Below are 27655 nucleotides of genomic sequence, written 5' to 3'. Positions count from 1 at the left end.
GTGATTCAGTTATACATATATATCTATTTTTTCAGATTAATTTCCCTTATAGGTTAGGATAAAATATTGAGTATAGTTCTCTGTGCTTCACAGTAGGTATTTGTTGGTTATCTGTTTTATATATAGTAGTGTGTATATGTTAATCCCAAACTCCTAATTTATCCTTCCCCCTACAAATAAAATAATATCAATAAGCATGCCAATAACACAAAGTTAAGTGATACCAACTTGCCCAAGTGAATCCCTTTCAGAACATACATCTTCCACAATCGTGTTGCCCCATCACATTTCCCTCTCTGATCAGCCAGTCTTCCTTGGACTTCTTCATGTTTCCTCCCAGCCTTTAGTTGATTATAGGTAGAAAGTAATGAAACTTATTCTGGTTTAAAGTTATTTAGGATATTATTATTCCTGATCTTCTCCCAATCCTTATTTATTGTCAATGTACTAAAAATAACTTTTCTTATGCTTTCTTTTATTTTTATCCTAGGAATTGATTATTATAACAAGATCATTGATGATTTGTTAACAAATGGGGTCATGCCCATAGTGACCCTCTATCACTTTGATTTGCCTCAGGCCTTGGAAGACCAAGGAGGTTGGTTGTCAGAGGCAATCGTTGAACCCTTCGACAAATATGCCCAGTTTTGCTTCAGTACATTTGGGGATCGAGTCAAGCAGTGGATCACTATAAATGAGCCTAATGTTTTTGCCCTGCTGGCATATGAGTTTGGTGCATTTCCTCCTGGTGTGCCTTACGTTGGAACTAAAGTTTATCAGGCAGCTCATAATTTGATTTAAGCTCATGCCAGATCCTGGCACAGCTATGAATCCTTATTCTGAAAAGAGCAGAAAGGTATGGTGTCTCTCTCAATTTTTGCTGGCTGGGTGGAACCAGCAGATCCCAACTCAGTGTCTGACCAGGAAACAGCTAAAAGAGACATGGCTTTCCAATTGGATTTCTTTGCTAAGCCCATATTTATTGACGGCGATTATCCTGAAGTTGTCAAGTCACAGGTTGCCCTCACGAGTAAAAAGCAAGGTTATCCTTCGTCCAGGCTTCCAGAATTTACAGAAGAAGAGAATAATATGATCAAAGGCACTGCTGATTTCTTTGCTGTGCAGAATTATACAATTTGCTGAGTCAAGTACCAGGAGAACAAGAAAGGAGAACTGGGTTTACTCCAGGATGAGGAAGTTGAAGTTTTTCCAGACCCATCTTGTATAAGTTTGGCTTGGGTCTATGTGGTGCCATGGGGAATACGTAAACTACTGAAATACATTGAGGTAAATGCACCTTTTGTTTGCATCCATGTGTATTCAAACATGGGAAGATGGGAAGACGGGCATATGTCTGTGTGTATAAGAACCCGAACAAAGAATGATTTAGGCAATAGCATATACATTTGTTGGCCTGGGAAGAGATGATTAGGATTTAAGTCGATGGGGGTTAACTAGCTGATAAAGGGCTTCAAAGCTATTATTAAACTTAGGATTAAATTGAATGCTAAATTAAATTAAATTCAGTTGTGGCTACAATAGCTTGGACATATTTTTCAGGCTGGGGTCACAACTGGAATTACTAAAAGGGATAATAAGGGTTGAAATAGCTGGATCCTTTTTGGGTCTCTGTTACACTGGATGGCATCCAGGTAGCTGAAATTAAAAATTTTAAGTTATCAGTTTTTAGGATCCCTGCTGTGTTGGGGGGATAGAGGCTGTAGCTGCTGGGAGGGACCAAGGGGTTAAGGAGAAATGACAGTCAGCAGATGCTGATGGAAGAAAGATACTTCTGTCTTCTCATTATAACAAAAGTCATTTGACTGTCTTCATGGATATTTGCACAGTTTTTCTTTTCCATCGTTAGTTATAGAAGGTCAGCACGCAGAACATTAAGTTAATAGGGTCAGTGCAATTTGATGAAAACTAGTTTTGGGGTTGTAGTTTAGAGAAGGTAGAGGGGAATGCACCTGATATAATGAGCTTTTTTTTTTTTTTAAACATCTGTCTGGAATAAAACTTCTGCTCTCTTGTTCCAGGATATGTATAATAACCCTGTAATTTACATCACAGAGAATGGATTTCCCCAGGGTGACCCAACATCTTTTGATGATGCTCAGCGCTAGGAGTATTTCAGACAGACGTTTCAGGAACTGTTCAAAGGTACCATTTGAAATGATGAAAGATCAATTGTGCAAGCTTAATATAATTTTCCCATGTGCCTATTTGCATTCAGCAAAGACCAATGATTTTGAAAGCTGAAATTCATGTAAATCAGTGTAAAGCCATGTAATTAAGAGAGAGGGGAGAAAAAAATATTTAGGAAAGAGGAAGGTGAGGATTTTGGTCTAGCTTCAACCTGCTGAAATTTAAGCAAGTAAAAAGCGACTGTCTTCCACATTTTGTGACTCCTGGGTGAAGGTGACATGAATAGAAGGAGTGGTGGCTGTTGGGAGAGAACCTCAGTTATTACAAAAAGATCAGCTGTGACCAACTAGAGCATGTTTATTTGCATATTTTAATATCCTAACTACCAAGAAATGAATTGACAGAATTCTTAAAGGACCAAAATTAAGTATTTGTTAAATAAACTTTAAAGGGGAATGTGTCTTCAATCAATGCATGTTTCATTTAAACTGTTACCAAGCAGCAGAAACAGGTTTTTTTTTTGTCATATAGAATCTGTGAATTTTGTTTCAAGACGATATTTTTATTCTGGTATCTCTTTTTCCCTGATGGGATTCTTTTCATATTTGAAAACAAATGTGAAGGAATAATCTTTAACTGGTAACACACATTTCTACCCCAGTTAATTTCTCCCTTTTAGCTACCACTTGGAACACTGTTGCTTCATAAATTTAATTTCTCCTCCCTATAAAGGAATAATATCATAGCAACAAAATTCAATGCAAAATTAGATTTACAATTTCCTTTTTTTTATCCATGATAGGCACGGTTATTTCTCATCATTCTGTTTGAGAGGTCCTGGAATGATTCTTTCCAAAATAAATCAGTAACATATTGGAATCAGCCAGAAGGAATTCTGGAAAGTGACATAAAGTGATTTCTTTCCCAAACCTAAAATATATTGACTCAGTCCCTCACCTGGGCCTGGAGTTTATTGACAGAGGGCAATTGGATTCCTACAAATTGATCCAAGCAAAATCATTCTTTTGTGTTACAGACAAAACGGATTCATCCTCTGTATGGGAATTCCCCATCTGATAAGAAAAGGAAATCTCTAGGTTTCTGAGATTCTCCCCACTTCTCCCTATAAATGACCCTATTCATAGTTAATACACTGATGTTCCCAGCTTCACCCCAAGAGGCAAGTAGGCTAGTTACCATCATAAGATTTATGGATGCCATAGGGACCACAAACGACTCGTCCAAGATTGCTCTGTGCATGTTAGGGAAAAGAGAGAAAAAATAGAAATTGGCTTTCTTCATTCCCAGCTTGGTGCTCTGTTTAGTGCTAACATAAGGACATTTCATTGCTCTCTGAAATTGTTTCAAGTGCTTTATACAGTCCCTTAGATCTTTAAGACCCTCAAACTAAGACAAGTTAAAAATAGAAAAGTTACTGAAGGCAAGAGTAGAAAATGTGAGAAGGTTTGGTTTGTGAGCGACTGGAGAGAAGAATAGGGTTAGGAACAAAATCCTAGTTTTGAACTTGTTGAATTTCTATTGTACTTTTGAATTGATGTAAAAAGTATCACATACTTAAACCATTAATTTTTCACAGCATCTACAATCTCTTCTGATTCTTAACATTAGATAATTTATATTCATTGTAATTAACACACAATATTCTATTTATTTTGATTTTAAAAAAATATGTAGGCTTCCAAAATGTGCAGAAATGTACAAATTGACCAAAAACCCTATATTAAGTGTATTTTCTGGACTGGGTATAGTGATAGCTATTTTCCATATGTTGTTGTAGTGGACAACAATTTTTTCATCTGCAGTGAAACTTTCTTTTCTAGTAACGAATCCGTTTTTTTCTATGAAATACCCACCTCCCCCCATCCTTAGACTTACCATACCGAGGGCCATGTAAGTAGAATAAAATACTTCTGTTTGTCAATAGATAATTGATTGGTCTAGATATAGGCACATGACATGAGCTGGGCCAATCCCAGTTCTTCCCTAGGATTTAAAACTTGGACCAATCAGTTTGTTTGTCTCATAGCTTGGATTGACCTTGGCAGGCCATTGGTGGCTATGCCTTGCCATATAAAGCTTAGGGGTAGTGAGAAGGTGAGCTGTAGGTGCCCCGAGGGAAATGGAGACAAGAAACAGGGAGAGATTCAGGAGGGCACTTGCACCTCTAATTCCAGTTTTTATTCAGAGCCAGTTGCATGCATGTTCTTGAGAAACATTACTTTTACTTACAACTAAGTGCTCTTTCTGCTTCATCTGCTTCTGACTGGATTTCTATCACTTGGAACAAAAAAAGTCTTAATTGATGCCATCATCTCATTTTATTTTCAAAACAGTGAGATGAGGTTATTGCTCCTAATTTACAGATGAGCAAACTGAGTTTCAAAGAAGCTAAGTCATTTGCTCAAGATCACAAAGTTACTAAGTAGTATTTACTAGAACAAGGCAGAATGTGTATATTATTATTATTATTACCACTACTGTTGGTATTGGGCTTTCTGACTCAGAGTGCTTGCTTGTCCCACCACACTTCTCCAAACTTCTCCTCACCTTTGGTGCCCTGGGCTTGCACAGATTCTTTGAAAGTGCTTCATGCTGCTTCTGCAACAGCCGACAGGTCCTACGATCTTGGACAAAACTCAGACACCCTGTATCTTGCCTGTTGTCAGAGGCACAGAGCTGAAGTTACTGATTGATTTCCTGAGACTGCCCCAAGGTAGCGCCAGTGATCTTGGTTGGTGAGAACCTTACTAGTAAGAAGCACCTTGTGCGCAATTAAAAATAATAACAGACCGAGGAAGACATTTGTGGGAAGCGCTGCAGGTGGGAGCCCTCCAGAACCCAGGGAGTCCATAGATGGACTATGGCTTTGTGATTCCCATGAAAAAAGCCCTCCCTCCAACATCACACATCAGACAGGCACATAATGACACCATAGTTGGATCAATGGCGGTGTCTGCCTGGAGGTCTTACTAATCTCTTCAGGTAAAATCCCACAACAGTTAATTGAGCAGTAAAAAGAAAGCTAATGTTTTTGTTTCCTTTGGGGAAAGAAAAAAAAAAGAGGAAAAATGTCATTTCAAGAAAAAGAAATCAGCTAACACCTTTTTAATCATTGCATTATTTAAATGCCTTTAAAGAGATTGTGTTTTAATTAATGCAGATATAGATGAGAGAAAAGCAACACAGTGGAGACAAAAACACTGTAAATAACATAGAACTAGGCTTGCATTCCAGTTCCAGTTATTCAAGGACGGGCAAAAGGTTCAAGCTACCAAACTCTCAGTTTGTTCAGCAATAAAAATGGGATAACACTTTCCCTGGCAGAGTTGTTGAAAAGATTTTGTTTAATAAGCTATTGTGTTAAACACCCCAAGCAATTGTCTGGCACATGGTAGGCCCTCAACAAATGGTATAATTATTATTATTACAAAATGTGCATTTTTAAGAACATATTTATCACCCTAAGTTATTTTCCTTATTATTTAAGAAATAGAACACCAAGACATTAAAAAAATTCCATTCTCCCTCAAGTCTCTAAGTTATGGCAGCACATTCCCCCATGTCTGCAATTTTCTCCATCATTCTTTTTGGGAAACCTCTGAATGGGTGTTGTAACATTGGCCCTCTGGCTATTTATGATTGAACCCTGTGGAGGACAAAGCAGCCAGGACCTCCCTCCATTCGTTATTCCTTTGGAGAGGTTGCCAGGTTATGTGAAAAATCAAATCATTGCAGCAGAAACAACTGTCAATTAACTGGGTACCTGGAATTGTTCTGCCACAGGAATTTGGGAAAAGCTCAGGGAGCAGTAATCTTCAAAGAGTTAGGCTTTTCTCACATGATAGGAATCTTTATTATATTCATAAAATTTACACCAGTCCTTGCTGCTCTGGAGCCAGCAGGCAAGTTTAAGTTCGTATGTAATCACACACAAAGGGATACCTCAATAATTTGAATGTTGTTGAGCAGGTGAGAAAGTGTGAGAAATCAGGGGAAGTTATTCTCAATGGGCGATATTTGACCCATGACCTAAACTCTCCTAAAAGGGGATTCCAGTTGGGTTCAACCTGCTCCTCACACCTACTGAATATATGCCTGTTCTTGGCTTGGTTCCCAATCTTTCCTCAACTGGAATGTCATGGTCTTTGCCTTCCTCCTGGCCCAGTCCTGTTTGGAGTAGATCAACTAGCTTGAAGTCAGGCAAGACATGGGTTTGAAATTTAGTTCTTCCACTTACAAGTTCAATAATTTGGAGAAAAGTCTTAAGCAAACAATACTTCAGCCATCTAATTTTCAAAATGGGGATAATAAGAACATCTGTCTTCTAAAACATGGTGTAAAATGAACAAGATAATGCGTATAAAGCCTACATACAGAGTCTGGTATAAGAAAGATTCCATAATGATGGTTAGTTTTGGGGGGCATCTCTGAGCCCTCTGAGAGTTGGAGCTGTGTCTTTTTTATAATTATATCTTCAGCCCAGAGCACCGTTTCTGTCATGTAGTAGCTTTCTACACGTTTGTTGAATTTGGTTGTTTCTATCGGGGAAGAGTTAGTCAATGGATAATGAGAAATAAATGATGAAATGATTGGGAACTGTATTTTCTTTCCCTAAAGAAATATACCCCACACAGGAAAAAAAAAATGCAGCCTTCTGGAAAGTTTCTGAGCCAGCCCAACTTTCCAGTGAGATCCATGCCTGAGTTAGCACAGTAGTAGATGATTGCAGAGAAGATTTGTTAATGACCAGCTTTAGGCTTTTAATGACAAAACTCCTCAGCAAGATGTCATCAAATTTATTGAAGACTTCACTGAAAGTGTTGAAGCTGATGCATTGTAACAAGAAGGTTATAAATCTTGCAGCTTGCATATACCACCAAGACAGGATGCTGAGCGCAGAATCACCCTGCTGTTGTCTGTCAGCATTCTCCCTCCCTCACTTCCCATGGAGAACCAGGAAAGGAGAAATACATCCATTTCTGAAAGTGGTGCAGACCTGGAAGCCACCTGCCTATGTCAGTTTCAGACCACAGAGGCCCATTTAACTGGACAAAATGTGTTAAGCACCTGTGTTTTTCTAAATGTGCATTTAAAAAATCCTAAGAATTAGGGAAAGATCTCAAAGTTTGACACATTGACCTTTTGGAAAAATGAACCTATTAAAAATCCATTGCAAGCTCAGAATAGAGACTCAGTTACCTGAATATAGAGTATCACTCCATGTCTATTGTTTTATTGCTTCTCAAAGTAAACCTTTGTCAACGTAGGCCTTTGGAGCAGTTCATCTCATAGCTCACGGAGAACTCACAGCTTTGGGGACGTGTGGGGTGGAATGTCGGATGAACTTAATACTGTTGCTCCTGGCTGGACTGGATGGAGCTAGCGAAGAGGAGTCAAGATCGGAATAGAGAAGGAAGAATGAAATTCAAAGGCCGTGCACAAGAATTGTTTGTGTGTGCTAGTGTATGGACTTGTAGCATTTGAAAAGTCATGAAGAAAACAATTTCCAATATATCTGTATCCCACCAACCTACATATTCAGACCACACATAAACTCAGACAGCCAAAGATTACAGAGTAAACCTTAAACAGAGATATGCCAGATGACCTTCCCCTATTGCTTCTCCCCTACTTCTCCCCAAAGTTCAGTAGCATACTTACCTTTGTCTTCCATTCTCCCATATGAAGGGTGGCAGAGTAGAAAGTCTGAAGGGTCTGAAGAGTGCAGACTAAGTCCTGGGTTCTGGTGGTGTGCCCTTGGGGAAGTTCTCATTAGGACTCTCTGAATGTCAACCTCCTCACCTGTTAAATGGGACAGATGCTAATTGCCATCCTGCCTAACCCAAAGTCAGTTGTGAAAATAAAATAATTTATGTATATATATGTCCTGAGCACCTTAAAATGTTAGATATTATTCTCATATTTGATATAGTTACTTTACACCTTTAAGGATATCATCACTCTGGCCAAAAATACATAATCTGGACCTTAGTGTTCTCCACTGCAAAGGGAAGTGTTTGGTGCCCATTATCCAGATCCTGTCAACATTTACAATTCTCATATTCTATGGTTTTCATTTTCCTGCACGTTTCTGAAGGGCTATGACAGTGGAATCAGATTAGGGGTTTGAGAGAACGTGTTCTATGACCAAGTGACTGGTGTGGTGCTTGGCAAAGCTCAGAATTAAACACACACAAACACAAACACACACACACACACACAGACACTGCTGTTGCTGAAATACTTCACCAGACTTATCCAGGTGAGGCCCATACTGATGTGATCAGGAACATACACCATTTAACAGGCACACCCTCTTAGAAACATAGAACCTGTTGCATCTGCTTCCTGGGAACAGGTTTCATGGAGTTGCCCATTTGAGAAGCAGCTCAATCACACATCTGCCCTTGTGCTTCCTGATTAGAAACCATTCTTTATCTTCTATTTCTATAACATTCTAATACATATGCTCTGCCCCCACAGATGGACATTCCCTTGGGCTTCTTTTTAATTCAGTTCCAACTGTTTTGAGGGGATAATTACTTAAGGTTCTCCACCACATCAGACCCAGTGAATTTTAATACTACTATACAGCCTTTAAAAAATTTATTTAGATGATTCCAAACTCATCCTCCATTTTTAGAACAATCTGTCCAGTAGTTTTTGTGTTGATGTAGCAGCAAACAGAAGTGCAGTTGTATTTTTATAACTGTAAAACAGACCTGTAAAATAATCAAAGTATAATTTATCTGAAGAAAATCTATTTTTCCAGTATAAAGAGTAGACTCAATAGAATCTTGAAAAAGGGGCAAAAATAAGGATTTGATAATGCTTTTTAAAATGAAGTATAATTGAGATATAACACTGTATAAGTTTAAGGTATACAACATGTTGATTGATACATTTATATATTATGATATATATTATAATATCACCACCTTAGTGTTAACTAAAACCTCTAATATGTTACAGAGTTATTATTTCCTTTTTTTTTGGCAGTAGGAACAATTAAGATCTAGTCTCTTAGCAACTTTGCAGTTTATAATACAGTATTGCTGACTATAATCACTGTACTGTGCATTAGCTCTCCAGAACTTACCTATTTATCTATTAGTTCATAGTTTGTACCCTTAAACAACATCTCCCTCCACCCCCAGCCTCTGGTAACTACCATTATACTCTCTGTTTTTACAAGTTTGGCTTTTTTAGATTCCCCATATAAGTGATTTTATACAATATTTGTATTTTTCTGTCTGACTTTTCACTTTGCATAATGCCCTCAAGTTCCAGCCATGTTGCAAATGGCAGGATTACTTTTCCTTCTTCTCGTGGCAGAATAATAGACCGCTGGGTGTTTGTGTGTGTGTGTGTGTGTGTGTGTGTGTGTGTATGTATGTATATATCAAAACTTCATTATTATACATTCATCTGTAGATCTGTTGATCATTTGTTGATGGACACTTAGGTTGTTTCCATATCTTGGTTATTGTCAATAATGCTGCAATAAACATAGGAATTCACATATCTCTTGACTATCATCAAGAAGACTAGAGATAATTATTGGCGAGGTTGTCGGGATAAAATAACTCTTGTACACTGTTGGTAGGAATGTAAATTGATTCAGCCACCATGGAAAACAGTATGGAGGTTCCTGAAAAAATTAAAAATAGAACTACTATATGATACAGCAAAATCCACTTCTGGGTATATATCCAAAGGAAATGGAAACAGGAGTTTGAAGAGTTGATGACTTTTTTCACCTGTCTGGGGAGAGAGCAATACTGGAATATTCGGGTGTTGAGAGGGCTATTGGAGTTGAGAGAAGGTGAACATCTCAGGTTTTCCCCAGGTGAAGTTGTCCTCAATTGACTATCTACATAAGCTCTTATTTTCTGATCTCCAAAATAAACTGATTACCACCTGGCCTCTTAGTTATCTAAGAACCTGCTTTGGGGCAAGGCTAGTAGAATTTCTCTTAGTGTGATTGGCAGGGATTGCCTGGATAACTGTGTTAAGATGGATTCTGTTGGACAGCTGTGGGCTCTTGGAAGAGGGAGAAGTGGATGGCCAGGTGTTAGTCATTCCTACTCAGGAAACTCAGGAAACTTGGAGTTTTCCAAATCTTGGAAAAGGATATTCCCCACTATAAATTATTACATTGACATTATGTCTTTTCAATCAAAGTCTTGTGAGTTCATCAGTGGAGATTAGCTCTGGGTGCACTAAGCAAATGAGTCTCTGTATTTGCAGCGTTGCTAATTAGACCTTAAGCAGTGTTAATCTCACCAGTTCTATGGCGTTCCCCTCTGTGGTCTTATCTTACCTATTTATAACTTTGATATTACTTATGCTGGACAATTGCTCTACAGTGACATAAATATTGTTTCTGCCAGCTTTCCCAAGCTTGTCATTGAGTAAATTCCTGGTTAACTACACCCTATATTGTTTTTTCAATATTGAGCCTGACACTGTATACAAGAAAATCAACAATATTATGAATAATACATTAAACATTGGTGCCATAAACTGATTCATGAGACCCGTGTACAACTGCAGCCCTGTCACAATTGAATACTTGTTGAATAAGCCAACTGAATAGATGGAACTTGGGAAACACTTTGGTTTTTGAAGACAATGCCCATTATAATCCTTGAAAGGAAGGGAAAAAACATTTTTAGGAGAAAATGGAAGTTATTAAAAGGTATAAGCATTCACAGGCAAGAGCAGTGTGTAGTAAGATTTTATGCACCATTTTTTTACAGACAAAATTCTAACCAGAATACAGTTTTGGGGTTTTTAGTTCTATACTTAGCATTCAGTAAGTGTTAAGTAAATGTTTAATGAGTGACTAGGAGATTGAACCTACCTTAGTAGGAAAACTGAATTACTCTCCAGAATTTCAATGAATATTAGATTTATACCACCATTTTGTTTTTTAAAAGAATTTAAATAAATGGTAGATTGTTTTTACTATTATGAGAACAATTTTCATGCATCAGGATTAGGCAGGAGTGCTAATTATACCCTTTTGACATTAAACTTGGGTGTGTTGTGACAATAATTGAAATCTATGCTAAAGTTTTTTAACCTTCTTTCTATAAATGCACTTAACCTCTCTGTGCCTCAGTTTCTTCATTTGAAGAATAAAAATCTTGAACTAGCTATTCTTTGGGGATCCTTCCAGTTTAAGAATTATATAACCCTCTAGATATTCTTTCTAGGCAGGTATGTCTAGGATCATATTTTATTAGAACTCTTGATAATTTCTTAGGCTATTTAAAAAAATTAAGTCTAAGGAATTATAATTAATAGTCTTTTTAAAAGAACTTTCTTCATTCTTCTTATCCAGCTACTTAATTTGAAATGTGAACACCTTTTTTATCTGGGCATAAAATTAGACCTTGCTCTCCAATGAACTGATTCTATTGATATTGATTCAGTTTCCAGGTAACATTTTCTTGACCTTCAATCTGGGTGTTTCCTCCTTTATTCATTTGTATTGAAAATGAACCTCACTTTTCTTCCCCTGAGAAAGTTATCCCTTGGAGTTCAGAAACAGAAGGGTCACCTCAGATTCAAGTTTTACAAAGTTACTGTGGAGAGTGTAAAATCTCAGAGAGGAAATTGAATGAACAAATCAATTCAAAGCATTAGAGGAAAATTCTCAATTGAACAACTCCATGGCAGTTACAATCATGAGCAGCGAAATCACCTTCAAAACATGATCATGGCAAGCACCATGTAATATATCAAGTTTTAAGACAGTTAAGTATGATTTTCAAGCTTCACCATAAATGCATAATTTAATTCAGTTAGGCAGTGCAGTAATTTTAACTTTCTTTAAATTTAACTTGAGCATGAAACTTTTGTCTCTGGGCAAGATCCTGAATTAGAAGGGAGGATCAGATTTCAGAATTACCTTCCCGCCATAATTCTGGGGAGAGACTTCATATATGGGAAGTCTGTTTTTTTATTCTGAATTTTTGAGCAGAGAGATAACTCCAATCAGGGTTCCTTTGACCCCGAGTTACTGTTTAGGTAGCATTTTCTTCAATACAATGAAAATATCAACATGGTGCTAGAGATGAAAATAGTTCCTTTTAAGGCTTCTTAAGGTTTATCTGGAAATGCTACATTCAGCAAGAAGGCCAGTCTCTTTGATGAGGGTCATCTCAGAAGTGCAACGTCCCCTTGGTGTGAATGAGATTAGCTAATGAAACAGTATCATGGCCGGAGATTATTCCATGCCCTTCTAAAGTTTAGCCACTTTCCCCCCTTGTTTGTGATATTCCATTATAGGAATCACTGTCTGCTTTTGAGATAAGTGAAACCATTATGTGTGGAGGAAGAAAAGGCATTTGAGCCTTGAAGAATGTTAACTGGCGCTTGTGAATACGGGTGAACAAGAAGCCATAAATGTCTCAGGTGAAATTGTGAATGAGTTTGGGACTAAAAAGATGATGGGAGAAGGAATGTACCACACCTGTTTATGAAATAACTTTTTTCTCCCCTAACAAGTTGAATTCATTTCTTTTATAGATGTAAATCCAGCCTAAAGTTTTAAATACTTTTAAATGACCATGTTCTTTTGTGAGGCAATTCAAATATTGGGTTGGCCAGAAAGCTCGTTCGTGTTTTTTTGTAAGATGTTATGGAAAAACCCTAACAAACTTTTTGGCCAACCCAATGTATTTTATAGTTAAGGATAAGTGTATTAACACAAAAATTAGATCACTGAATAAAATATGAGTAAATGAATGTATATTAAGTATATACATTTATTGGTAAATCATTTTGTTATGTGGCTGAGGCTGTGCTAATTTAGTCTCTTAAAATATTTTCTTCCGAAGATGTTCAGGCTATATTCTTCAATGCTTTGAATGAGCAGTTTATTAAAAAAAAAAAAAACTTACAAAAATATTTCATGCCCAGAGTTTGCTACCCTCATGAATACATGGTAACAGTCTCAAGAATGGCTGAGAAAAATTCTTCAGCATGTCTGGAAAAACAAAGGGTATGACCCACTGACTGTGCTTAAGTTTTATACAGACAGGCAGAAAATTTTATGACTACTTTTACATAACAAGAATTTGCTTGTTTGACATAGTGAAAGAACATATTCCTTAAAGACACAGTTCTGCTCTCAAAATCTGTCTCTGACACCCTGTCTTGTTTTGTAACCTTGGACAAGTTATCCTAACTTTATGAGTCTCAGTTCATCATCTGTGAAATGTTATTTTTGGTGGGGATTAATGATATACTTCATATCCTAGAAAAATGCTTGGCACATAAGTCTCCCAAATGATAACGAATGCAGTGAATTCTTTGTTACCCAGCATCTATTATCCAGGATTTTAGAAAAACTGTGACTTCCTGCACAGTCATCAAGCACTGATAATTTATATTTCTCTTGATGACCCTGAAATGCATTCTGAATAATTAGAGAAAGATTAAATTATAATCAGTTTAGTTTCAGTGTTAAGTGTATTTTAATATTCTCATTCTTTAAAAATTTGTAATCCTTCTGCATGTGGTAACAATTAACAGAAAATATTTGATTAGCTGGAGCACTCCATTTCCTGACTATCTGACTAATAAAGAGTTTATTGTGTATTGTTGGAACCCAAACTCTGCCCTGTGGATCAACTGGGCATTTGCTGTGTGGGTTCACTTCACACCAGCCTTATATCCATTCTCAGAGTCAACGTGTTGACTTTATTGCCTGGTGGAAATTCTAGAATTAACCATTAAATATTCTCAAACAATAGTCTGAGTCTACACAAGGCCCTTTTTTTGATCCCAAGGTCATAATACTGGTCATCCAGTCTGATTTTGTGCAGATGAGTAACTAAATCTTCCAGCCCTGAGCCTTGTCCGTTCTTTTCCTATGGATTTCTAGAGATGGACATCTCAACCAACATTAGTAACCAATCTGTCTTGGTGTTTCATCAACCTTTACTTTTATCCAGTCATGTTTTAGACATCTTCACCGGGCTTTTTAGGCTACATAACCTTCTAGATGAAAACTTCGCTGTGCATTTAATCATTTTTGTGGTTCTTCTTTGAATTATCCACATTTCTCCCATTTGGCTGGTCCCCCACATAATGTCACATGCTTCTTTAAAAGATGGCTTAACAACTGACTTGTGTTAGAAATAGTCTTTAAAAATGTATCAATGTATAGTTTCTTCGTGATCTCAGCTAGTAAGGTGGATTTTCAGGCAAGCAGATTGATTTTGGAGGTTTAATTGATCACCGTAAGACATAGTATTCATCTGTCCTTCTCTGTCTGGCCTCATGCTGCCTTCCTTTAACTCTGTCTTGCCCTGAAATCCCCCTTCCAACCAACAATCTTCTCTTCCATAATATCCTTCACGTCCAAGCTGACATTCCCAGTACTTAGGGAATACAGTGATGGCTGCAGAAGGAGGCTGAAGGTTTCCTTTAAATAGGGAGCAAGGACAGGTAGCTGGTGAAGAGTTAATTTTGCTTTCCAAGATCAGGCGACTGTTGGTCCTGGTATGAAGCCAGGATTTGTGAGGAATACTCCTGTCAAAATATGGGGTCTTCCTTGGCAATGTCTGGGTGCGTGCCAGGTGAAGACAGGGAGCCTGGGTGACTAGCCAGAAAGCAACAGTTAGCACTCTAACCCTGCGCTGTCTCACACTAAACACACTAGGTAATCATAGATCAGTTGATAAGGTAAGCTACCTATTACTACTACTGTGTGTAATTTCACCCCAAAGTGACTTTTTTTTCTCCTTATATAGACATATATTAAAACAAACAACTCAATGGTAATGCTATCACTGTTTCTCTAGGAACAAAAAACTTATATTTGTTTGGCTATTGCAAACATGTTTCATGTTTGACAAACCATACTTACATTATAGGGCTATGCTGAATCTTCTGAGAACCATGATTTTGAACTTTGGTATATTAAGAATCGTCAACTGCAATCAATTGACCACTGACCAAAAAAATGGTAAATTTTTACTGAGGAGGCTTCTTTAAGAAAATGTGACATTTTTGTAATTATGGAATCAGAGCTCCTTGGCAGAACAAATGAATTTATGTTAACATAAAATGTTAAAACTTAAGAATGTTCATTAAATTGAAGTTAAAATCTCTTCAATGTTTTTTTGTACCAATACATTCCAGAAATGTCATATTGAATATTTGTATTGGCCAGTAGTTGAGGAAAGTTTATATGAAGTTTCTTATTCTTTAACTTAATTTTTTGTTGTTGAGATATAATTGACATATAAGATTATATTAGTTTCAAGTGTACAATATAATAATTCAATATTTGTATATATGTTGTGAAATGATTCCCCAAATAAGTCTAAGTTATGTTTTAACTCTTGATATTCCTGATGCTGGATTCTCTTATAAATTTGGGTAATTGCATTCAATCTAATCATTTATTGCTTTCCTTTTATTTAAGAGAGATCTGCTTCTTTAAAAAAATCTTCTTTTTGTATTTCTATTTTGAAAAACATTTTTTGAATAACACAAACACTGTTAAATCTCTCTTATTCAGAATAATGGTAGGGAGGACAGTTAAATGCCAGTTTAACTTGTTGAGAGGTATTAATTTTTGTCAGTTATCGAAGATGGGCCATTTTATTATATATTCAGGTTCCTGATGAAAAGAAATACAAGCTATTAAGCCAGAACCAGGAGGGAAAGGGAGAATACAAATGTTCTGACCATAGATATTGACAGAAAGCTTGAAAACTGGCACATAGTTCCTGGCAAAGGGATTCACCATTCATTACAGCAGTAGTATTCAGACTGTGTGCTGTGGAGCCTTGGGTTCTGTGGAGATATCTCTGGGGACTCTGTTAGATTGTATTGAGAGAAAGTGAGAAATTAGGGCTCCGGGGCACATCAGTTTTCATTGGCTGTATATATCAGAAATCCATGAAAATTTTCATTTGAAAAGAAGACTCTGTTGCTAAAAAAGGAAAAACTGGATACCCACTGACTAATAGGGAACTCATTATCAGAGGGGAAAAAACATAGTAGCAAATTGGTTAAAGATAGTGGAGTAGAAGGTCATGTGCTCACTCCCTCCTGCAAGAGCACCGGAATCACAACTACCTGCTTAACAATCATCTATAGGAAGACACTGGAACTCACTAGAAAAGATACCCCACATCTAAAGACAAAGGAGAAGCTGCAATGAGATGGTAGGAAGGGTGCAATCACAATAAAATCAAATCCCATAACCACTGGGTGGGTGACTCACAAACTGGAGGACAATTATACCACAGAAGTCCACCCACTGGAGTGAAAGTTGTGAGCCCCACATAAGGCTTCCCAACCTGGGGGTCTGGCAATGGGAGGAGGAATTCCCAGAGAGTCAGACCTTGAAGGCTAGCAGGATTTGATTGCAGGACTTTGACAGGACTAGGGGAAACAGAGACTCCACTCTTGGAGGGCACACACAAAGCAGTGTGTGCATCACGACCCAGGGGAAGGAGCAGTGACCCCATGGGAAACTGAACCAGACATACCTGCTACTGTTGGAGGGTCTCCTGCAGAGGCAGGGGTGGCTGTGGCCCACTGTGGGGACAAGGACACTGGCAGCAGGAGATCTGGGAAGTACTCCATGGCATGAGCCCTCCCAGAAGCTGCCATTATCCCCACGAAAGAGCCTGCAGCCTCCAGTGCTGGGTCACCTCAGGCTAAACAACCAACAGAGAGGGAACACAGACCCATCCATTAGCAGACAAGTGGATTAAAGTTTTACTGAGCTCTGCCCACCAGAGCAACACCCAGCTCTACCCACCACCAGTCCCTCCCATCAGGATGCTTGCACAAGCCTCTTAGATAGCCTCATCCACCAGAGGACAGACAGCAGAAGTAAGAAGAACTACAATCCTGCAGCTGGTGGAACGAAGACCATATTCACAGGAAGACAGACAAAATGAAAAGGCAGAGGACTATGTACACGATGAAGGAACAGCATAAAACCCCTGAAAAACAATTAAATGAAGTGGAGACAGGCAACCTTCCAGAAAAAGAATTCAGAATGATGATAGTGAAGATGATCCAGGACCTCGGAAAAGAATGGAGGCAAAGATCGAGAAGATGCAAGAAATGTTTAACAAAGACCTAGAAGAATTAAAGAACAAACACCAAGAAGAATTAAAGAAGAAGCAAACAGAGATGAACAATACAATGACTGAAATGAAAAATACACTAGAAGGAATCAATAGCAGAATAACTGAGTCAGAAGAACGGATAAGTGACCTGGAAGACAGAATGGTGGAATTCACTGCTGAAGAACAGAATAAAGAAAAAAGAATGAAAAGAAATGAAGACAGCCTAAGAGACCTCTGGGACAACATTGAATGCAACAACATTCGCATTATAGGGGTCCCAGAAGGAGACAAGAGAGAGAAAGGACCCGAGAAAATATTTGAAGAGATTATAGTTGAAAACTTCCCTAGCATGGGAAAGGAAACAGCCACCCAAGTCCAGGAAGTGCAGAGAGTCCCAGGCAGGATAAACCCAAGGAGAAACACGCTGAGACAGAGAGTAATCAAACTGACAAAAATTGAAGACAAAGAAAAATTATTAAAAGCAACAAGGGAGGGCTTCCCTGGTGGCGCAGTGGTTGACAGTCCGCCTGCCGATGCAGGGGACACGGGCTCGTGCCCTGGTCTGGGAAGATCCCACATGCCACGGAGCGGCTGGGCCCATGCGCGTCCAGAGCCTGTGCTCCGCAACGGGAGAGGCCACAACAGTGAGAGGCCCGCGTACCGCAAAACAAAACAAAACAAAACAAAAAGCAACAAGGGAAAAATGACCAATAACATGCAAGGGAACTCCCATAAGGTTCTCAGCAGAAACTCTACAAGCCAGAAGGGAGTGGCATGATATACTTAAAGTGATGAAAGGGAAGAACATACAACCCAGATTACCCGAGAAGAATCTCATTCAGATTCAATGGAGAAATCAAAAGCTTTACAGACAAGCAAAAGCTAAGAGAATTCAGTACCACCAAACCAGCTCTACAACAAATGCTAAAGGAACTTCTCTAAATGGAAAACACAAAAGAAGAAAAGGAACTACAAAAACAAACCCAAAACAATTTAAAAAATGGTAATAGGAGCATACATATCAATAATTATCTTATATGTGAATGGATTAAATGCTTCAAGCAAAAGACACAGGCTCACTGAATGGATACAAAACAAGACCCATATATATGCCATGTACAAGAGACCAACTTCAGACCAAGGGACACATACAGACTGAAAATGAGGTGATGGAAAAAGATATTCCATGCAAATGGAAATCAAAAGAAAGCTGGAGTAGCAATACTCATAACAAATAAAATAGACTTTAAAATAAAAATGTTACAAGAGACAAGGAAGGACACTACATAATAACCAAGAAGAAGATATAAAAATTATGAATATATATGTACCCAACATAGGTGCACTTCAATACATAAGGCAAATGCTAACAGCTATAAAAAAGGAAATCAACAGTAACACAATAATAGTGGGGGAATTTAACAGCTCAGTTACACCAATGAACAGATCATCCAGACAGAAAATGAATAAGGAAATATAAGCCTTAAATGACACAATAGACCAGATAGATTTAATTGATATTTATAGGACATTCCATCTGAAAACAGCAGATTACACTTTCTTCTCAAGTGTGCATGAAACATTCTCCAGGATAGATCACATCTGGGGTCACAAATCAAGCCTCAGTAAATTTAAGAAAATTGAAATCATATCAAGCATCTTTTCCAACCACAAAGCTATGAGATTAGAAATCAATTACATGGCAAAAATGTTAACAGCACAAATGCATGGAGGCTTAACAGTATGTTACTAAATAACCAAGAGATCCCTGAAGAAATCAAAGAGGAAATCAGAAAATACCTAGAGACAAATGACAATGAAAACATGACGATCCAAAACCTATGGGATGCAGCAAAAGCAGTTCTATAAAGGAAGTTTATAGCAATACAATCCTACCTCAAGAAACAAGAAAAATCCCAAATAAACAATCTAACCTTACACCTAAGGGAACTAGAGAAAGAAGAACAAACAAAACCCAAAATTAGTAGAAGGAAGGAAATCATAGAGATCAGAGCAGAAATAAATGAAATAGAAACACAGAAAACAATAGCAAAGATCAATAAAACTAAAAGCTTGTTCTTTGAGAAGATAAACAAAATTGATAAACCTTTAGCCAGACTCATCAAGAAAAAGAGGGAGAGGACTCAAATCAATAATTTTAGAAATGAAAAGGAAATTACAATGGACACCACAAAAAATACAAAGCATCCAAAGAGACTACTACAAACAACTCTATGCCAATAAAATGGAAAACCTGGAAGAAATGAGCAAAGTCTTAGAAAGGTATAACCTTCCAAGACTGAACCAGGAAGAAATAGAAAATATGAAATGACCAATCACAAGTCATGGAATTGAAACTGTGATGAAAAATCTTCCAACAAACAAAATTCCAGGACCAGATGGCTTCACAGGTGAATTCTATCAAACATTTAGAGAAGAGCTAACACCCATCTTTCTCTTCCAAAAATTGCAGAGGAAGGAACACTCCCAAACTCATTCTACAAGGCAACCATCACCCTGAGACCAAAACCAGACAGAGATACTACAAAAAAAGAAAATTACAGGCTAATATCACTGATGAATATAGACGCAAAAATCCTCAACAAAATACTAGCAAACAGAATCCAACAACACATTAAAAGGATCATACACTATGATCAAGTGAGATTTATCCCAGGCATGCAAGGATTCTTCAATATATGCAAATCAATCAGTGTGATACACCATGTTTACAAACTGAAAAATACAAACCATACGATAATCTCAATAGATGCAGAAAAAGCTTTTGACAAAATTCAACACTGATTTATGACAAAAACTCTCCAGAAAGTGGGCATAGAGGTAACCTATCTCAACGTAATAAAGGCCATATATGACAAACCCACAGCAAACATCATTCTCAATGGTGAAAAACTGAAAGCATTTTCTCTAAGATCAGGAACAAGACAAGGATGTCCACTCTTGCCACTATTATTCAACATAGTTTTGGAAGTCCTAGCCATGGTAATCAGAGAAGAAAAAGAAATAAAATTAATACAAATTGGAAAGGAAGAAGTAAAACTTTCTCTGTTTACAGATGACATAATACTATATATAGGGAATCCTAAAGATGCCACCAGAAAACTACTAGAGTTAATCAATGAATTTGGTAGTTACAGGATACCAAATTAATGCACAGAAACCTCTTGCATTCCTATACACTTACAATGAAAAATCAGAAAGAGAAATTAAGGAAACAATCCCATTCACCACTGCAACAACAACAACAAAAATACCTAGGAATAAACCTACCTAAGGAGGTAAAAGACCTGTACTCAGAAAACTATAAGACACTGATGAAAGAAGTCAAAGATGACACAAACAGATGGAGAGATATACCATGTTCTTGGATTGGAAGAATCAATATTCTGAAAATGACTATACTACCCAGAGTAATCTACAGATTGAATGCAACCCTTATTAAATTACCAATGGAATTTTTTTACAGACACAAAGGAGACCAAATAGCCAAAGCAATCTTGAGGGGAAAAAATGGAGGTGGAAGAATCAGATTCCCTGCCTTTAGATTATACTACAAAGCTACAGTAATCAAGACAGTATGGTACTGGCACAAAAACAGAAATATAGATCAATAGAACAGGATAGAAATCCCAGAGATAAACCCACGCACCTATGCTCAACTAATCTATGACATAGGAGACAAGAATATACAATGCAGAAAAGACAGCCTCTTCAATACATGGTGCTGGGAAAACTGGATAGCCACTTGTAAAAGAATGAAATTAGAACACTTCCTAACACCATACACAAAAATAAACTCCAAATGGATTAAAGATTTAAATGTAAAACCAGACACTATAAAACTCTTAGAGGAAAGCATAGAAAGAACACTCTTTGACATAAATCAAAAAGAGATCTTTTTTGACCCACCTCCTAGAGTAATGGAACGAAACAAAAATAAACAAATGGGACCTAATGAAACTTAAAAGCTTTTGCACAGCAAAGGGAACTATAACCAAGATGAAAAGACAGCCCTCACAATGTGAGAAAATATTTGCAAATGAATCAACAGACAAAGGATTAATCTCCAAAATATATAAACAACTCATGCAGCTGAATATTAAAAAAACAACCCATTCCAAAAATGGGCAGAAGACCTAAATACACATTTCACCAGAGATACAGATGGCCAAGAGGCACCTGAAAAGCTGCTCAACATCACTAATTATTAGAGAAATGCAAATCAAAACTACAATGAGGTATCACCTCACACCTGTTAGGATGGGCATCATCAGAAAATCTACAAACAACAAATGCTGGAGAGGGTGTGGATAAAAGGGAACCCTCTTGCACTGTTGGCGCGAATGTAAGTTGATACAGTCGCTATAGAGAACAGTATAGAGGTTCCTTTAAAAACTAAAAATAGACTTGGAGCTTCAAGAGGGCGGAAGAGTAAGGCACGGAGATCACCTTCCTCCCCACAAATACATCAGAAATACATCTACATGTGGAATAACTCCTACAGAACACCTACTGAACGCTGGCAGAAGACCTCAGACCTCCCAAAAGGCAAGAAACTCCCCACGTACCTGGGTAGGGCAAAAGAAAAAAGAAGAAACAGAGACAAAAGAATAGGGACGGGACCTGCACCTCTGGGAGAGAGCTGAGAAGAAGGAAAGGTATCCACACACTAGGAAGCCCCTTCACTGGTGGAGACGGGGTGGGCAGGGAGGAAGCTTCAGAGCCACAGAGGAGAGCACAGCAACAGGGGTGGAGAGGGCAAAGTGGAGAGATTCCCGCATAGAGGATAGGTGCCGACCAGCACTCACCAGCTTGAGAGGCTTGTCTGCTCACCCGCAGGGATGGGCCGGGGCTGGGAGCTGAGGCTTGGGCTGCGGTCGGATCGCAGGGAGAGGACTGGGGTTGGCTGCGTGAACACAGCCTGAAGGGGTTAGTGCACCATGGCTAGACGGGAGGGAGTCCGGGAAAAGTCTGGAGCTGCTAAAGAGGCAAGAGACTTTTTCTTGCCTCTTTGCTTCCTGGTGCACAAGGAGAGGGGATTAAGAGTGCTGCTTAATGGAGCTCCAGAGACTAGTGTGAGCCGCGGCTGTCACCGCGGACCCCAGAGACGGGCGTGGGAGGCTAAGGCTGCTGCTGCAGCCACCAAGAAGCCTGTGTGCGAGCACAGGTCACTGTCCATGCCCCCCTCCCGGGAGCCTGTGCAGTCCGCCACTGCCAGGGTCCCGTGATCCAGGGACAATTTCCCCGGGAGAACGCACGGTGAGCCCCAGGCTGGTGCAACGTCATGCTGGCCTCTGCTGCCGCAGGCTCGCCCTGCATCTGTACCCCTCCCTCCCCCTGGCCTGAGTGAACCAGAGCCCCCGAATCAGTGGCTCCTTTATCCCATCCTGTCTGAGGAAGAACAGACGCCCTCAGGCGACCTACACGCAGAGGGGGGTCCAAATCCAAAGCTGAACCCTGGGAGCTGTGCGAACGAAGAAGAGAAAAGGAAATCTCTCCCAGCAGCCTCAGGAGCGGTGGATTAAATCTCCACAGTCACCTTGATGAACCCTGCATCTGTGGAATAACTGAATAGAGAACAAATCATCCCAAATTGAGGAGGTAGACTTTGGGAGCAGTGATATATATATATATTTCCCTTTTTCTCTTTTTGTGAGTATGTATGCATATGCTTCTGTGTGTGATTTTGTCTGTATAGCTTTGCTTTTACCATTTGTCCTAGGGTTGTGTCTGTTTTGTTTTTTTTTTTACTTAAAAATTATTTCTTTCTTAATATTATTTTTTACTTTAAAGACTTTATTTCATTTTACTTTATTTTATTTTCTTATCTTCTTTCTTTCTTCCTTTTGCCCCCCCTTTTATTCTGACCATGTGGAAGACAGGCTCTTGGTGCTCCAGCCAGGCATCAGGGCTGTACCACTGAGGTGGCAGAGCAAAGTTCAGGACCCTGGTCCACAAGAGACCTCCCAGCTCCATGTAATACCAAATGGCGAAAATCTCCCAGAGATCTCAATCTCAACGCCAAAACCGAGTTCCACTCAACGACCAGCAAGCTACAGTGCAGGACACCCTATGCCAAACAACTAACAAGACAGGAACACAACCCTACCCATTTGCAGAGAGGCTGCCTAAAATCATAATAAGGCCACAGACACCCCAAAACACACCACCAGATGTGGACCTGCCCACCAGAAAGACAAGATCCAGCCTCATCCACCAGAACACAGGCACTAGTCCCCTCCACCAGGAAGCCTACACAACCCACTGAACCAACCTTAGCCACTGGGGACAGACACCAGAAACAACGGAAACTACAAACCTACAGCCTCCAAAAAGGAGACCCCAAACACAGTAAGTTAAGCAAAATGTGAAGACAGAGAAAAACACAGCAGATGAAGGAGCAAGGCAAAAACCCACCAGACCTAACAAATGAAGAGGAAACAGGCAGTCTACCTGAAAAAGAATTCAGAATAATGATAGTAAAGATGATCCAAAATCTTGGAAATAGAATGGAAAAAATACAAGAAACGTTTAACAAGGACCTAGAAGAAGTAAAAGGCAAACAAACAGTGATGAACAACACAATAAATGAAATTAAAACTTCCCTAGAAGGGGTCAATATTAGAATAACTGAGGCAGAAGAACAGATAAGTAACCTCGAAGATAAAATAAGGAAGAGGAAATAACTACTGAAGAGCAGAATAAAGAAAAAAGAATGAAAAGAATTGAGGACAGTCTCTGAGACCTCTGGGACAACATTAAACACACCAACATTCGAATTATAGGGGTCCTAGAAGAAGAAGAGAAAAAGAAAGGGACTGAAAAAATATTCGAAGAGATTATAGTTGAAAATTTCCCTAATATGGGAAAGGAGATAGTTAATCAAGTCCTGGAAGCATAGAGAGTCCCATTCAGGATAAACCCAAGGAGAAACATGCCAAGACACATATTAATCAAACTATCAAAAATTAAATACAAATAACAAGTATTAAAAGCAGCAAGGGAAAAACAATAAATAACACATAAGGGAATCCCCATAAGGTTAACAGCTAATCTTTCCTCAGAAACTCTGCAAGCCAGAAGGGAGTGGCAGGACATATTTAAAGTGATGAAGGAGAAAAACCTACAACCAAGATTACTGTACCCAGCAAGGATCTCATTCAGATTTGACAGAGAAATTAAAAGTTTACAGACAATCAAAAGCTAAGAGAATTCAGCACCACCAAACCAGCTTTACAGCAAATGCTAAGGGAACTTCTCTAGGCAGGAAACACAAGAGAAGGAAAAGACCTTCAATAATAAACCCAAAACAATTAAGAAAATGGTAATAGGAACATACATATCGATAATTACCTTAAATGTAAATGGATTAAATGCTCAAACCAAAAGACATAGACTGGCTGAGTGGATACAAAAAAAAAGACCCATATATAGGCTGTCTACAAGAGACCCACTTCAGACCTAGGGACACATACAGACTGAAGTGAGGGGATGGAAAAAGATATTCCACAGAAAAGGAAATCTAAAGAAAGCTGGAGTAGCAATTTTCATATCAGACAAAATACACTTTAAAACAAAGACTTACAAGAGACAAAGAAGGATGCTACATAATGATCAAGGGATCAATCCAAGACAAAGATACTCCAACTGTAAATATTTATGCAGCCAACATAGGAGCATCTCAATACATAAGGCAAATACTAACAGCCATAAAAGGGGAAATCGACAGTAACACAATCATATTAGGTGACTTTAACAACCCACTTTCACCAATGGACAGATCATGCAAAATGAAAATAAATAAGGAAACACAAGCTTTAAATGATACATTAAAAAAAATGGACTTAATTGATATTTAAAGGCATTCCATCCAAAACCAACAGAATACACATTCTTCTCAAGTGGTCATGGAACATTCTCCAGGGTAGATCATATCTTGGGTCACAAATCAAACCTTGGTGAATTTAAGAAAATTGATATCATATCAAGTATCTTTTCTGACCACAACACTATGAGACTAGATATCAATTATAGGGAAAAATCTGTAAGAAATAAAAGCACATGGAGGCTAAACAACACACTACTTAGTAAACAAGAGATCACTGAAGAAATCAAAGAGGAAATCAAAAAATACCTAGTAACAAATGACAATGAACACACAATGACCCAAAACCTATGGGATACAGCAAAAGCAGTTCTAAGAGGGAAGTTTATAGCTTTACAAACCTACTTTAAGAAACAAGAAACATCTCAAATAAACAACCTAACCTTACACCTAAAGCAACTAGAGAAAGAAGAAAAAAAAATCCCAAAGTTAGCAGAAGGAAAGAAATCATAAAGATCAGATCAGAAATAAATGAAAAAGAAAAGAAGGAAATGATAACAAAGATCAGTAAAACTAAAAGCTGGTTCTTTGAGAAGATAAGCAAAATTGATAAGCCATTAGCCAGACTCATCAAGAAAAAAAGGGAGAAGACTCAAATCAATCGAATTAGAAATGAAAAAAGGAGAAGTAACAACTGACACTGCAGAAATACAAAGGATCATGAGAGATTACTACGAGAAACTATATGTCAATAAAATGGACAACGTGGAAGAAATGGACAAATTCTTAGAAATGCACAACCTGCCGAGACTGAACCAGGAAGAAATAGAAAATATGAACAGACCAATCACAAGCACTGAAATGGAAACTGTGATTAAAAATCTTCCAACAAACAAAAGCCCAGGACCAGATGGCTTCACAGGCTAATTCTATCAAACATTTGGAGAAGAGCTAACACCTATCCGTCTCAAACTCTTCTGAAATGTAGCAGAGGGAGGAACACTCCCAAACTCATTGTACGAGGCCACCATCACTCTGATACCAAAACCAGACAAAGATGTCACAAGGAAAGAAAACTACAGGCCAATATCACTGATGAACATAGATGCAAATATCCTTAACAAAATACTAGCTAACAGAATCCAACAGCACATTAAAAGGATCATACATCTGGATCAAGTGGGGTTTATCACAGGAATGCAAGGATTCTTCAATATACACAAATCAATCAATGTGATACACCATATTAACAAATTGAAGGAGAAAAAACATATGATTATCTCAATAGATGCAGAGAAAGCTTTTGACAAAATTCAACATGCATTTATGATAAAAACGCTCCAGAAACTAGGCATAGAGGGAAATTTCCTCAACATAATAAAGGCCGCATATGACAAACCCACACCAAACATCATCCTCAATGGTGAAAAACTGAAACCATTTCCACTAAGATCAGGAATAAGACAAGGTTGCCCACTCTCACCACTATTATTCAACAGAGTTTTGGAAGTTTTAGCCACAGCAATCAGAGGAAAAAAATAAATAAAAGGAATCCAAATCCGAAAAGAAGTAAAGCTGTCACTGTTTGCAGAAGACATGATACTACACAGAGAAACCTAAATATGCTACCAGAAAACTACTGCAGCTAAGTAAGGAATTTGGTAAAGTAGCAGGACACAAAATGAATGCACAGAAATCTCTTGCATTCCTATACACTAATGAGGAAAAATCTGAAAGTGAAATTAAGAAAACACTCCCATTTACCATTGCAACAAAAAGAATAAAATATCTAGGTATAAACCTACCTAATGAGACAAAAGACCTGTATGCAGAAAATTATAAGACAGTGATGAAAGAAATTAAAGATGATACAAATAGATGAGAGATATAACAAGCTCTTTGATTGGAAGAATCAACACTGTGAAAATGACTCTACTACCCAAAGCAATCTACAGATTCAATGCATCTCTAACAAACTACCACTGGCGATTTTCACAGAACTAGAATAAAAAATTTCACAATTTGTATGGAAACACAGAAGACCCCGAATAGCCAAAGCAATCTTGAGAAAGAAAAACGGAACTGGAGGAATCAGGCTCCCAGACTTCAGACTATACTACAAAGGTACAGTAATCAAGACAGTATAGTACTGGCAGAAAAACAGAAATGTAGATCAATGGAACAGGATAGAAAGCCCAGAGTTAAACCCACGCACATATGGTCACCTTATCTTTGATAATGGAGGCAAGAATATACAGTGGAGAAAAGACAGGCTCTTCAATATGTGGTTCTGGGAAAACTGGACAGCTACATGTAAAAGAATGAAATTAGAACACTCCCTAACACCATAAAAAAAATAAACTCAATATGGATTAAAGACCTAAATGTAAGGCCAGACACCATCATACTCTTAGAGGAAAACATAGGCAGAACACTCTAGGACATAAATCACAGCAAGATCCTTTTTGACCCATCTCCTAGAGAAATGGAAATAAAAACAAAAATAAATGGGACCTAATGAAACTTA

At 38.2% G+C, this 27655-nt stretch overlaps 1 pseudogene across 1 annotated transcript in view; it reads left to right on the top strand.

Annotated features, from left to right (window-relative positions):
• Positions 1–27655, top strand: part of LOC308607063 (cytosolic beta-glucosidase-like) — a 150768-nt pseudogene that overhangs the window by 62253 nt on the left and 60860 nt on the right. The window contains exons 3-4 of the transcript in view: positions 491–1287; positions 2040–2163. The product of the transcript in view is annotated as a cytosolic beta-glucosidase-like (transcript). The remainder of the gene's footprint in view (positions 1–490; positions 1288–2039; positions 2164–27655) is intronic.

The sequence above is a fragment of the Mesoplodon bidens genome (assembly GCF_964165515.1).
Source record: "Mesoplodon bidens genome assembly, chromosome: 1".
Classification (NCBI taxonomy): domain Eukaryota; kingdom Metazoa; phylum Chordata; class Mammalia; order Artiodactyla; family Ziphiidae; genus Mesoplodon; species Mesoplodon bidens.
The sequence above is the reverse complement of the archived record's forward strand: the minus strand, read 5'-3'. Positions and strand labels throughout refer to the sequence as shown.